At 40.2% G+C, this 13,565-nt stretch overlaps 1 protein-coding gene across 1 annotated transcript in view; it reads left to right on the plus strand.

The window, feature by feature from the left end:
- LOC308527944 (uncharacterized protein) overlaps positions 1 to 12,583 on the plus strand; it is a gene marked incomplete at its 5' end in the record, with an annotated part of 291,900 nt that extends 279,317 nt beyond the window's left edge. Inside the window, one exon of the mRNA XM_081103372.1 lies at positions 12,248 to 12,583. The remainder of the gene's footprint in view (positions 1 to 12,247) is intronic.
- Between the last annotated feature and the right edge of the window lie 982 nt (positions 12,584 to 13,565).

Consider the following 13,565-nt stretch of genomic DNA (forward strand, 5'->3'; position numbering starts at 1 on the left):
CCAGCCCGGAGCCACCTTTCTGCCTTTCCGCACTGCCCAGAGGCTCGGAGCGGCTGGGGTGGTGTGAAACTCCTGCATTGGCACAAGCATCCCGCCCTGCCCCGGCCGCTCGGAGCCTGCATATGCAAGTTAATCTGCCATCTTTGTTGGGTTAATTTGCATACTCAATCCTGATTGGCTGGTGGGCATCATGAAGGTATGGTCAATTTGCATCTTTCTCTTATATTAGTAAAGACTTTAGAATCACAACAAGGCCTTTATATAAGCTTCTTTTATTCTTTTATAAAGTGAGGCTAATAATAAAGAACATTGAAAGGATTAAATTATTCGGAGTCTCTATTATCATATGACTGGCTAGGTGGCTGCTCAAATGTTTCCTTCCTTGATAATTTAGAGATAACCTGGAAGTTAGATGAAAAGTAAGGCAGTGCAGTGTTTTTGTCTGACCTCTATATATGTGTTTCATCCTTCTTATGTTCGTGACACCAATTTTCCATCAAGTGAACACATCTTAAACCCTACTTATCTAATTAAATTAGACACATAAATTGGAGACTATCTTTTTTTCTCTCTGAGATAAAAATATAAACCTCTTTTAGGAATTTTATAAATGAAGAAACTATTACCTGTGTCAGTGATGTATTTTCTTAATTCTATATAGGAATTTTAAAAAATAAAAATGGAAATTAAAATAATGTATCTCTAATATAAGTAAGTGGATATCAGTATTATCTAAAAATAGAAGAGAAATTCACGATTTAAACAGCATTTCCAACTGTAGCCTTATTATTTTAGCATGTTTCCAGCTGTGGGTGCCTTTACATACTTTCAGGCATAATCACATATCAGTATGCATGGAGTGACTTTGTTAATGTCTATTAATTCTTATATAAACTCTGAATAAATCTGTAGTAATCATGATGTAATTAAAACATTATTTTGCAAAATATAGCTATATTGAAGTGAGATTTAGGAAGAAGCTTTGATTTTTGCTAAATTATTTTTTTGTTTTTCTGTTTAAAAAAATCAGTTATCTGATCTGTAGGATTTGAATGAGATGGTGGTAAATACCTTAAGAAGTAGGATACTGACCATATCAGGAAGTCAGTGTACTGATGTTTCTGAAGGTCAGCATTTATTGTTTGAAGGAAATTTTAAAATATTTTAAAAGTTGGAATGATTGTAATAACTGAGTATCATTTACTTCAATGCATGACATAATTATTTCATTTCTTAGTAAACAAAAAAATCTAGTGTAGAACAATGCACATTAGACTGAAAGAAGTGCCCCAGATCTGAGCAAGTTCTCTCTTGCTCATGATCTCAGGAGCCATGTCAGGGCTAAACAGATAAACCTATTGATATTTGGGCCACACTGATTAGCGAATATGTAAGTTTAATGCATAAATGAATAGAACCCAAGAGTAGAGATAGAATTTTCTTTTGATAAACTACCAGGTTAAGAAAAGATAATATAGGGAGGGAAGATGGTGGCTAGCAGGATGGAGGTGAGGGAGAGGGTGTGAGTGAGTGAGCGGGTGAAAGGAGAGTGTTTGGATGTGTGTGGTGTGTGTGAGTGAGTGAGGGACAGTTAAATCCAGCAGGAGTAGCAGAGGCTTGCAGACCAGACTCTCTTGGACAGGGAGCACCTACCACTGCTGCAGGTACTCCCCAGGCTGCTGGGTTCGGGCACGGAGCCTACACCATCTTGAAGGGGAGAGTGGCCTCTTCTAGGAACTCATCAGCACAACCACCCAGACTGCCCTTGGACACTGCCCGTGACCCTGTAGCCACTCCAGTCAAAATCCTGCTGCCCCTCCTGCAGACCTACAGACCCTAGGACTTCCACCTCCAAGGGTGTATGGCTCCCACAGCAGTAAGTGCGACTTCCCACTCTTCAGCAGCTGACTTCCGGACATGCAAGCTGCACCTTCCCAGTGTGAAGGCCTGAGCCCACCGCCCACAGGCCGCTCTTGGGTGCCACTATGATCCCCTGCTGGGTGCGCTCTTATCCAAACAAGGATGCATGCTATGGCAGTAGAAATTCTGAATTCCCCCTTCCCGGCTGCCTGCCCACAGACACCTCGGTCATGCAGCTTCAGTGCGAGGGCCTCTCTCAGTACGTGAGTGTGCCACCCTGACAAAGGGCCCCCAGTGCCTGGGTGAACCACCATTGGGCACGTGTGAATCCAACCGAGGATGCACAGCCCTGGCAGTAGAAATTCAGACATCCCCCCTCCCAGCTGCCTGCCCAGACTGAGGTCACAAGGCTTCAGCACAAGGGCCCTTCTGAGTGCACAGCCCTGGCAAACAGCCTCGGGGTGCCTCTGTGAGCCGCTCCTGGGCGCACGCGAACCCAACCAAGGGAGTGAAATCTGGGCAGCAAAAACTAAGTCTTCCCACTCCACAGCTGCTGACCTCCAGACAATGCAGTTGCGCCTTTCCAACTCGCAGGCCTACTGAGCCCACTGTCCCTATAGGCGGCACCCGAGTGCCCCCTTGAGCCCCCGCTGGGCGCGCTCATGTCCAAACAGGGGCACATGGCCTCTGCAGTAGAAATTCGGACTTTCCCCTTCCCACAGAAACTGCAGTCACGTGGTTTCAGCACGTAGGCTGCCACCCCAGCAGATAACTTGGGGATGCCTCTGTGAGCTGCCAGTAGTTTCACTCATATCCAACCAAGGTCGCAAGGCTCTGGTAGCAGAAACTCGGACTTCCCCTCCTTGGCTGCTGACCTCCAGTCACTGCAGTCACACCGATCCAGCACACAAGCCCCTGAGCCCTCTGCCCTGGCAGGCACCCCCTGGGTGCTTCTCTGAGCCACTGCAAGGCACAACCCCAGCTGCTGGCTTCCAGTCCCCAAGGTAGTGCTGCACCAGCACACAGCCCCCCCTGAGCCCACTACCACAGCAGACAGCTCCTATGTGCCTCTGTAAGCAGCTGCTGGGTGCGCGTATCCAACCAAGGGTGCACATACCCCAAAGAAGAAGCTGGGACTTCTCTCTCCATGGGGCCAGTGGCACACCACAATCACTCCAATCCAGCGTGTGGGCACCACAAGCACACACCCCTTGCAGACAGCTTTTGGCCCCCTATGTGAGCTGCCACTAGGTGTGTACCTCTCCAACCAAGGGCGCATGGCTCCCTCAGCAGGATTCATGACATTCCCCTCCTGGCTACCTACCTCTGGACACCTTGGTGAGTTACTGAGGACTCGCCTCCATGGACAAGGTCACATTGTTTCAGCCACAGTCTCTGAGATTCCCACATCCCTAGCTGCTGGATTCTGAACCCCCTCGCGATTCAGAGAGGGAAATAACTTTGGCTAGAGTCCCACTGCATCAACCACAGACTACAAGACAGCCGTGCCCCACTGTCATGGGCTGTGGGTCCCTTGTAGTGATTTGCAGAGTGACACTATTCCAGCAAGAGTCACACACACCGGCCAATGTTATAGTACCTGAGCCTTGGGCCCTGAGACTCCTTCCTCCCAGGCTGTGGATTCTGGGAACGCACAGTGAGCACATAACAGTGAGACCTCAGACAACCTTTTCCACAAGAGCCAGAACCACGATCAAATCCAAAAAACAGCTTGCACAATGAAGACAGGGGTGAGTCACATTGCCAACCTGTGACAAGACTTCATCCACGAATAAGAAACTAACATTCAGGATCCAACTACATCAAGAAAACACAAATAGCTCAAGTAGGGAGCTCTGCTAGATCACCAAGCCAGGAGTCCTGAGAGAGTGCAACGTTAGCACCACCTCAAAAAGAACCTGGGTAGCAAAGCAGTGGCATCTAAGACACAGAAACAATTACAACGTTACAGCCAAAAATGGGGAGACAAAAAAAACAATCCCCAAGAAAGTAAAAGAGGACTCACCAGAAAGGGAATTAAATGAAAAAGAGGCAAGTAACATGTCAGAGAAAGAATTCAGAGTACTTGTTATAAGGATGCTCAAATGGTTCAATGACAAATACACACAACTCAATGAGAATTATAAGGAGCTGAATGAAAATGTCACCAACATGAAAAGGAACCAAGAGGAAATGAAAAATTACATAGCTGCAATAAAGAACACAATGGAAGGCTTAAACAGTAGACTAGAAGAGGCTGACCAAATTGGAAGACAAGATAGGAAAAAACACACAAACAGAGCAGACACTGGAAAGAAAACTTAAAGAGCAGGAGGAGAGCTTGAGGGAGCTTTGGAACAACACAAAACGAAATAACATTCACATAATAGGGGTACCAGAAGGAGAGGAAGCAGAGCAAGGAATAGAAAACCTGTTTGAAGAAATAATGACAGAAAAGTTCCCTGATGTTGGAAAGAAAAAAACCATGCAAGTTCAAGAACCACATAGAGTCCCAAGCAAGATGAGCCCAAAAAGACCAACACTAAGACGCATCATAATTAAATTGGCAAACATCAACAACAAAGTAAGAATCTTAAAGGCTGCCAGAGAGAGACATCAAGTTACCTACAAGGGATCTCCCATTACAATATCAACTGATTTCTCAACAGAAACACACCAGGCCATAAGGGAATGGAATGAAATATACAAAGTGATTCAAAGCAAGGTCTGAATCCAAGAATACTATACCCAGCAAGGCTATCATTCAAAATTGAAGGTGGAATCAGGAGCTTCACAGACACAAAAGGGTTAAGAGAGTTTATTACCACCAAGCCAGCAATGCAAGAAATGCTAAAGGGACTGCTGTAAAAAGAAAAAACAGAAAGGCAAGAAGGAACACAAACCTAAAGAATAATAATGGCGACAAACAAGTACTTATCAATAATAACATTAAACATAAATGGATTAAATGCTCCAATCAAAAGACATAAGGTAGTGGAATGGATAAGAAAACATGACCCATATATTTGCTGTCTGCAAGAGACCCACCTCAGAACAAAGGATTCATATAGACTGATAGTGAAGGAATGGAAAAAAATTTTCAGGCAGATGGAAATGAGAGAAAAGCTGGGTTGCAATACTTATATCTGACAAAATAGAACTCAAAGTAAAGGCCATAACAAGAGATAAGGAAGGCCACTTAATAATACTAAAGAGAGCAATTCAACAAGAGGCTATAACTCTGGTAAACATATATGCATCCAATATTGGAGCACCCAAATACATAAAACAACTTTTGGAAGATATCAATGAAGAGATTGACAGCAATACAATCATAATAGGGAACTTTACTACCCCACTGATACCACTGGATCAATCCTCTAAACCAGCAGTTCTCAACCTGTGGGTCACGACCCCTTTGGGAGTGGAACGACCCTTTCACAGAGGTGGCCTAAGACCATCGGAAAACACATATATAATTACATATTTTTTTGTGATTAATCACTATGCTTTAATTATGTTCAATTTGTAACAGTGAAATTGGGGGTCACCACAACATGAGGAATTGTATTAAAGGGTCGCGGCATGAGGAGGGTTGAGAACCACTGCTCTAAACAAAAAATCAGCAAAGAAACAGCAATCCTAAATGACTCACTAGATCAGATGGACTTAATTGACATCTTCAGAATATTTCACCCCAAAGCTAGAGAATATACATTCTTCTCCAGTACGCATGGGACATTTTCAAAGATAGACCACATGTTAGGACACAGGCAAAGTCTCTTCAAATTCAAGAAGATAGAAATCATAACAAGTATCTTCTCAGATTACAATGGCATAAAATTAGAAATCAACCACAATAAAAACAAAGAAAAAAAAAATCAAATGCTTGGAGGCTGAATAGAATGCTATTTAACAATGTGTGGGTTACCAAAGAGATCAAAGAAAAAATAAAAAAGCATCCTGGAAATGAATGAGAATGAGAACATCACAATCCAAAATCAATGGGACACAATGAAAGCAGTCCTGAGAGGGAAGTTCCTAGCTCTACAGGCCTACCTCAAAAAACAAGAAACAATGGTAATAAATTATGTAACCTTGCAACTTAAAGAATTATAAAGAGAGCAACAAGAAAGGCCCATAGTAATCAGAAGGAAGAAAATAACAAAGATCAGAGCAGAAATAAATGACATAAAGACCAAAAATACAATACAAAAGATCAATGAAACCAAGAGCTGGTTCTTTGAAAGGATAAACAAGATTGATGAACCTCTAGACAGGCTCACCAAGAAGCAAAGAGAGAGGACCCAAATAAACAAAATCAAAAATGAAAGCAGCGAAATAACAACAGACCCCACAGAAATACAAAGAATTAAAAAAAAAATATGAACAACTCTCCTCCAACAGACTGGACAACCTCAATGAAAAGGATATATTCCTAGAAAAATACAAGCTTCCAAAACTCAATCAGGAAGAATCAAAAACCTGAATAGGCCGATAACTGCTGATGAAATTGAAACAGTGATTAAAAAGTTTCCAGCAGCCCTAGCCGGCTTGGCTCAGTGGATAGAGCATCAGCCTGTGGACTGAAGGGTCCCAGGTTTGATTCCAGCCAAGGGCACATGCCTGGGTTGTGGACTCGATCCCCAGTAGGGGATGTGCAGGAGGCAGCCAATCAATGATTCTCTCTCATCATTGATGTTTCTATCTTTCTCTCTCCTTCTCCCTTCCTCTCTGAAATCAATAAAGAAATATATTTTTAAAAATAGTTTCCAGCAAACAAAGCCCTGGACCAGATGGCTTCACAGGGGAGTTTTACAAAACATTCAAAGAAGAGCTAAAACCAATCCTTCTCAGACTATTCCAAAAAATTCAAGAGGAAGGCACACTTCCAAGCTCTTTCTATGAAGCCAGCATTACCCTAATCCCAAAACCAGATAAAGACACTACAAAGAAAGGGAATTATAGGCCAATATCACTGATGAACATAGATGCTAAAATCCTCAACAAAATTCTAGCAAACCGGATCCAGCCTTACATTAGGAAGATCATACACCATGACCAAGTGGGATTTATTCCAGGGATGCAAGGCTGGTACAATATCCACAAATCAATAAATGTGATACATCACATAAATAAATTGAGAGACAAAAATCACATAATCATATCAATTGATGCAGAAAAGACTTTTGACAAAGTCCAACACCCTTTTCTGATAAAAACTCTCAGCAAAGTGGGAATTGAGGGATCATTCTTCAACATAATAAAAGCTTTATATGACAAACCTACAGCCAACATCATACTCAATGGGCAAAAACTAAAACCATTTCCCCTAAGAAAAGGAACAAGACAGGGATGCCTGCTTTCACCACTCCTGTTTGACATATTACTGGAAGTGCTAGCCATAGCAATCAGACAAGAAGAAATAAATGGCATTCAAATTGGAAAAGAAGAATTAAAATTGTCATTATTTGCAGATTACATGATACTGTACATAGAAAACCCTAAAGACTCCATCAAAAAATTATTAGACTTAATAAAGGAATTCTTTAATATAGCAGGATTCAAAATTAATGCCAAGAAATCTATGGCATTTCTATACACCAATAGTGAACTTACAGAAAGAGAGATTAAAAAAAAATCCCATTTACCATTGCACCACAAAAATTAAGATACTTAGGAATAAACTTAACTAAGGAGGTAAAAGATCTGTACTCAGAAAATTACAGGATACTGAAAAAAGAGATAGAAGAAAGCATAAACAAATGGAAGAATATACCACGTTTATGGATTGGTGGAATCAACATCATTAAAATGTCAATACTACCCAAAACAATCTAGAGATTCAATGGAATCCCCATTAAAATACCAATGGCATATTTCACAGGCTTAGAATGAACTCTCCAAAAATTCATCTGGAATAAAAAAAGACCCTGAATAGCTGTAGCAATCCTGAGAAAGAATAACAAAGTAGGTGGGATCTCAATACCAGATATTAAGCTGTATTACAAAACCACTGTTCTCAAAACTGCCTAGTACTTGCGCAAGAACAGGCATATAGACGAATGCAATAGAATAGAGACCCAGAAATTGACCCAAACCACTATGCTCAATTATTATTTGACAAAGGAGGCAAGAGCATACAATCAAGTCAAGACAGTCTCTTCAATAAATGGTGTTGGGAAAATTGTATAGATATATACAAAAAAATGAAACTAGACTGTCAACTTACACCATAGACAAAAATAAACTCAAAATGGATAAAGGACTTAAACATAAGATGGGAAATAATAAAAATATTAGAGGAATCCACAGGCAGCAAAATATCAGACGTATGCGAAATTAATATCTTCACTGACACAGCTCCTAGGGCAATGGAAATAAATGAGAAAATAAACAAACGAGACTACATCAAAATAAAAAGCTTCTGCACAGCAAAAGAAACCATCAACAAAACAACAAGAAAGCCCACTGCATGGGAGAACATATTTGCCATGTTATCTCCAATAAGGTTTTAATCTCCAACATTTACAGGGAACTCATACAACTTAACAAAAGGAAGATAAACAACCCAATAAAAAAATGGGCAATGGATCTAAATAGATACTTTTTGAAAGAGGACATAAGGAAGGGAGAGAGACATATGAAAACATTCTCAAAGTCACTAATCATCTGAGAGATGCCAATCAAAACAACAATGAGGTACCATCTCACACCTGTCAGAATGGCTATCATCAACAAATCAACAAATGACAAGTGCGGGGGAGGATGTGGATAAAAAGGAACCCTCATGCACTTCTGGTGGGAATGCAGACTGGTGCAGTCCCTGTGGAGAACAGTATGGAGTTTGCTCAAAAAACTGAAAATGGAACTCCCATTTGACCCAGTGATCCCACTTTTAGAAATATATCCCAAGAAATCAGAAATACCAATTAGAAAGGATATACGCATACCTATGTTCATAGCAGCACAATTTACCATAGCTAAGATTTGGAAACAGCCTAAGTTCCCATCAGCAGATGAGTGGATTAAAAAACTGTGGTACATCTACACAATGGAATACTACACTGCTGTAAAAAAAAGGATCTCCTGCCATTTGCAATAGCTTGGATGGAGCTGGGGAGCATTATGCTAAGCGAAATAAGCCAGTGAAAGAAAGATAAATATCACATGATCTCACTCATTTGTGGAATATAATGAACAATGTAAACTGATGAGCAAAAACAAATCCAGAGACAGAGAAGCTTGATCATATGCTCAAACCTCAGAGGGAAGGTAGAGGAGGGTGGGAGTTAGGGGGAGAGATCAACCATAGGACTTGTATGCATGCATATAAGCGTAATCATTGGACACAGACACCAGGGGGGTGAGGGCATGAGCAGGGAATGGTGCAATGGGGGATAAGGACACATATGTAATACCTTAATCAATAAAGAAAGGAAAAAAAAAGAAAGGATAATATGATTTCACTTGGAAGGATTATGTGGAGTTATCAGAAGATAGAGCCAATGCCTTAATGTGTCGAATGATTCTTTGTTAGTCTCCATGTGGGCAGGGTTTTATGCACACTTTATTTCTAAGTGTGGTACTATTATGTGTGGTTACCATTACAAGTGGTGATTTGAGGGGGAGTTTTACCTAAACTACTATCTATATGCCCTGTTTTGTCCTGACCTTTCTCTTGACATCCTAATCAATATATAGCAACCTCCTGTTTATCTCCAGTAGGATATCCCATAGGCTACTTAACTTCAGCAGTTGCAAAACAAACTCTTCATTTTGACCTCCAGACCTTTCCCTGCCCCTCACTCTTTAATCTAGTGAAGTCACTGCCATCATTGTTCTCATGCTGGAAACCTGTCTCTTGCCTATCTCCTCTACTCCCACCCTCTGGCCACTACTAGAGTTAGGCTTTTATTATTTCTCTTAGCTGGACATCCAGTTACTCATGTTGGCTTGCTTCAGTTTTTCCTGTAATATGATCAGAGTGATTTTTTGAAATGCAGACCTGATCATGCTACTCTTATGCATAAAGTTCTTCCGTGGCTCTCCATTTAGCACAGGGGTTCTCAACCTGTGGGTCGCGACCCCTTTGGCGGTCGAACGACCTTTTCACAGGGGTCGCCTAAGACCATCCTGCATATCAGATATTTACATTATGATTCATAACAGTAGCAACATTACAGTTATGAAGTAGCAATGCAAATAATTTTATGGTTGGGTCACATCATGAGGAACTGTATTTAAAGGGCCAGAAGGTTGAGAACCACTGATTTAGCATCTCAGTTTAAAAGCGAGTCTCTAGCATGGCATACATGGTCAGTTTGGATTAAGCTCTTGCACTTCTGAGATTTATTTCCTTCACTTAATTGTAAACACATAATCCTCTAGATATATTGTTACATTGTACTTCCATGCCTTGGCACTTGTAGCTTTCTTTTCTATCCTATTCATAGGTCATTGGCCTGTGAAACTTCTACCCATCCTTCAAGATATATCTCAGATCTTGCACTTCATGTCAGAACTTCCAAGATCCCAGCAGGCAGAGTTAAGTCTTTGCTTCTCTGAGTTCCCACTGTGCCTTCTGTTTGTTTCTGCTATGCTCTTCAGCAATCATATAAAAATTAGTTGTGTACTTGCCTGTTTCTGGGTTCCTTGAGAAAAAAGAACCATACCTTTCTTATCTTTATATTGCCAGTGCCTCGCAAGGAGCTTCAAAGATAATAGAAACTTGACAAATGTTCATTAAATAAATGAGTAAATCAAAGTGCCTTAGCAACATGAATAGCAACAGTGAATAGAAAAATGATTCTGTAGAAGTGAGGCATTCATCAGAAGACCGTTTCTTACATCTATTCTTAATAAAAGCATAGACTTGCAAATTCATCACTGTTGGAACTATGATAAACAAACTTGGAATCATTACATTTGTTTATAGTAAACTTTGGTTATCTGGTTCCTCCAAACACCTGAGTGGCACTGAGCCCAAAAGTAAGAAATATTAAAAATGGAAGTGCATTTCATTTGGAAAAATATTCCAAATTCATTTGTGCAATGAACAAGGACAACTGAAACCATGATAGGGTGATGTTTAGTTCATTCTCTATGTAAACAGAAGGTGAGGAGGGCTCTATCAGATAGTGATGTTAGTAAAATTTCACATTTCCTATGTGAAATCTGGAGTCACAGAGTGACAGGTGATTGAAAGAGAAAAAAAAGGGGAGAAAAGGGAGGGAGAGATCAGAAGCAAAGGTGATAACAATGACAGTATCAGGGATTTTGTATCATTCACTCTAGCAGTCTTAGCCAAAAATGATAAATCAGAAGTTAGAACAGGCTTTCTGTGTGTGGATGTGTGTACATTTGTTTACACTCTCCTACAATTATAATTTAGAAGGTCTAATCCTTAAAATGCAATCCAGAAAACTAGCCTTTCTGGAATGATGCATTTATAGATAATCCTGGATACTGTAATGGAGATTTTAATGTGGAAATTTTTTATGGGTAGGGATTATGTTTTAAAACTAAGTGTTGTACTCTTTGCTATGTGTAGATATCCTGTATACGTGCTATGTGCCACTGAGCCACTCCAACTCCTGGTAATCTTATGAACGAGTGCTGTCCACAATGTCCTGTCCTCAGTAGCTCTACTTAGCTGCTGGAGACTCATGCCTATGGCCTTTTTTAAAACGGAGTCAGTTAATTTCGTATTTGGTCTTCCTCTTTTTCTGCTGCCTTCTATTTTCCCCAGAATTCTTGTCTTTTCCAGACAACCCTGCCTTCTCATAATATGCCTGCAAGGAAAGCTTCAGTTTTGTCATTTTTGCCTCCAGCAATGTTTTAGGATTAGTTTGCTTCAGGACACACTTATTCATCTTTCTAGGAATCCAGGGTATTCCTAAAGCTCTCTTCCAATACCCTATTTCAAATGAATCATTTTTTTCCTTATTAGTCTTTTTCATTGTCCAACTTTTACATCTGTACATAGTACTTTGAAGTATGAGAATGTGGATGAACTTAGCCTTGGTCTCTAGTGAAACATCTTTGCTCTTGGAGACCTTTCCTAATTCTTCCATTGGTGCCCTTCCAAGTCTCAGCCTTTTTTTGATTTCTTGGCAGCAGTCTCCATTTGATTTGATGACTGAACTAAGGTAAGCAAAATCTTTAACAACCTCAGTGTCTTCGTTGTCTATGTTAAAGTTGTGTATTTCTTTTGTAGTCATGATTTTTGTCTTTTTGATGTTAAAATAGAGCTCTGTTTTGATCCTTTCTTCTTTCACTTTCACCAGAAGTTATTTCTAATCATTGCAACATTCAGCCAGTAAGATGTTGTAATTTGCATATCTTAATTGATATCTTATACCGATTTTTATGCTTTCTTCCTCAGATTCTAGTGCATTGGATTCCATTGGTGTTCTGCATGCAGATTAAACAAATAGGAAGATAAAATGAACTCTTGTTTGACACCTTTGCCTTTGTTTGACACCTTGTGTGACACATTTGAAGTAAAAATTAAAAAAACAAAAAACGAGATGGATGACAGAAGAAACTAAAAATTATTAAAGACAGGTTAGAGGCCAAAGTTAAAGGTGACAGTTGCACAGTAAGAATCCTAAATGCAGTTTTTCAATGACTATCACATAAGATAAAGAGAACTATTACAATTGTCAATGGAAGGAGATAGAAGAGAACAACAAAAAAGATAAAACAACAGACTTATACCAGAAGATTAAGAAAAAAAAAGGAAAATGCAAACCTAGATTAGAATACCTGACCAGGAGAGGATAAAGGGATGGTGGCAACAGTGTCCTGAAAATGTATACAGACGAATCAAAAGCCTTCGAAGAAGAGTCCTATGAGGAAGAATCTGTAGTTGTAGAGTGTGAAGTGCAAGCTGCCATGAACATATTGGGAAGATAAGTCCTACATATGTATTTTCCTGCCCGAGTGATGGAATGCTGTGGCCCCTAATGAATGTCTGTATTCAGATCCTACTTTGTCTAATGAGTCTCTTAGATCAGTGGTTCTCAGCTGAGACAGTTTGGTGTGGCTATAGGAGAAATTATAAAGATGTTATCTTAGTATGTTTGGGCTGTTATAGCAAAATAGGGTGGCTTTCATGCCAAACATTTATTTTTCATAGTTCTGGAGGCTGAGAAGTCTAAGATCAAGGTGCCAGCACACTTGATGTCTGCTGAGGTCCCACTTCCTGGTTCATAGACAGTTGACTTTTCACTGTGTCCCCACATGATGGAAGGAGCTCTCTGGGTTCTCCTTGTGAGGACACCTAATCACTTCCCAAAGGTCCCATGGTCACATTGGGATTAAAGCTTCAACATGTGAATTTCAGGGGAATACAAATAATTAATCCATACTAGAGGTGATGTTTATTTTTAGTACATTCTAGCCTTTCTGGTACTTCCTGTCACTGAGTCCAAAACTTCTCAGTATTTTAATTAAAACCCATCCAACCAAGTTGAGCTTCCCTGGAGGGATTTCCACTCATCACTGTCTTTCAGGATCTCTTCTGAATGGGATTGTATTGTGGCAGTAACATTTTCAGAAAAAAACTACACTCTACTTCCTGAGTTGCCAGGAACTTTTTTGAGAATCAGCATTCACATTTTCCTTCAAGAAGAAGGCATTTTTAAAAAATCTTGGATATTTTTAGAGATAATATTTTGGAATAAATGTTCCATTCTTTC

This window comes from Myotis nattereri, assembly GCF_964212035.1.
Source record: "Myotis nattereri genome assembly, chromosome: 1".
NCBI classification, from domain to species: Eukaryota; Metazoa; Chordata; class Mammalia; order Chiroptera; family Vespertilionidae; genus Myotis; species Myotis nattereri.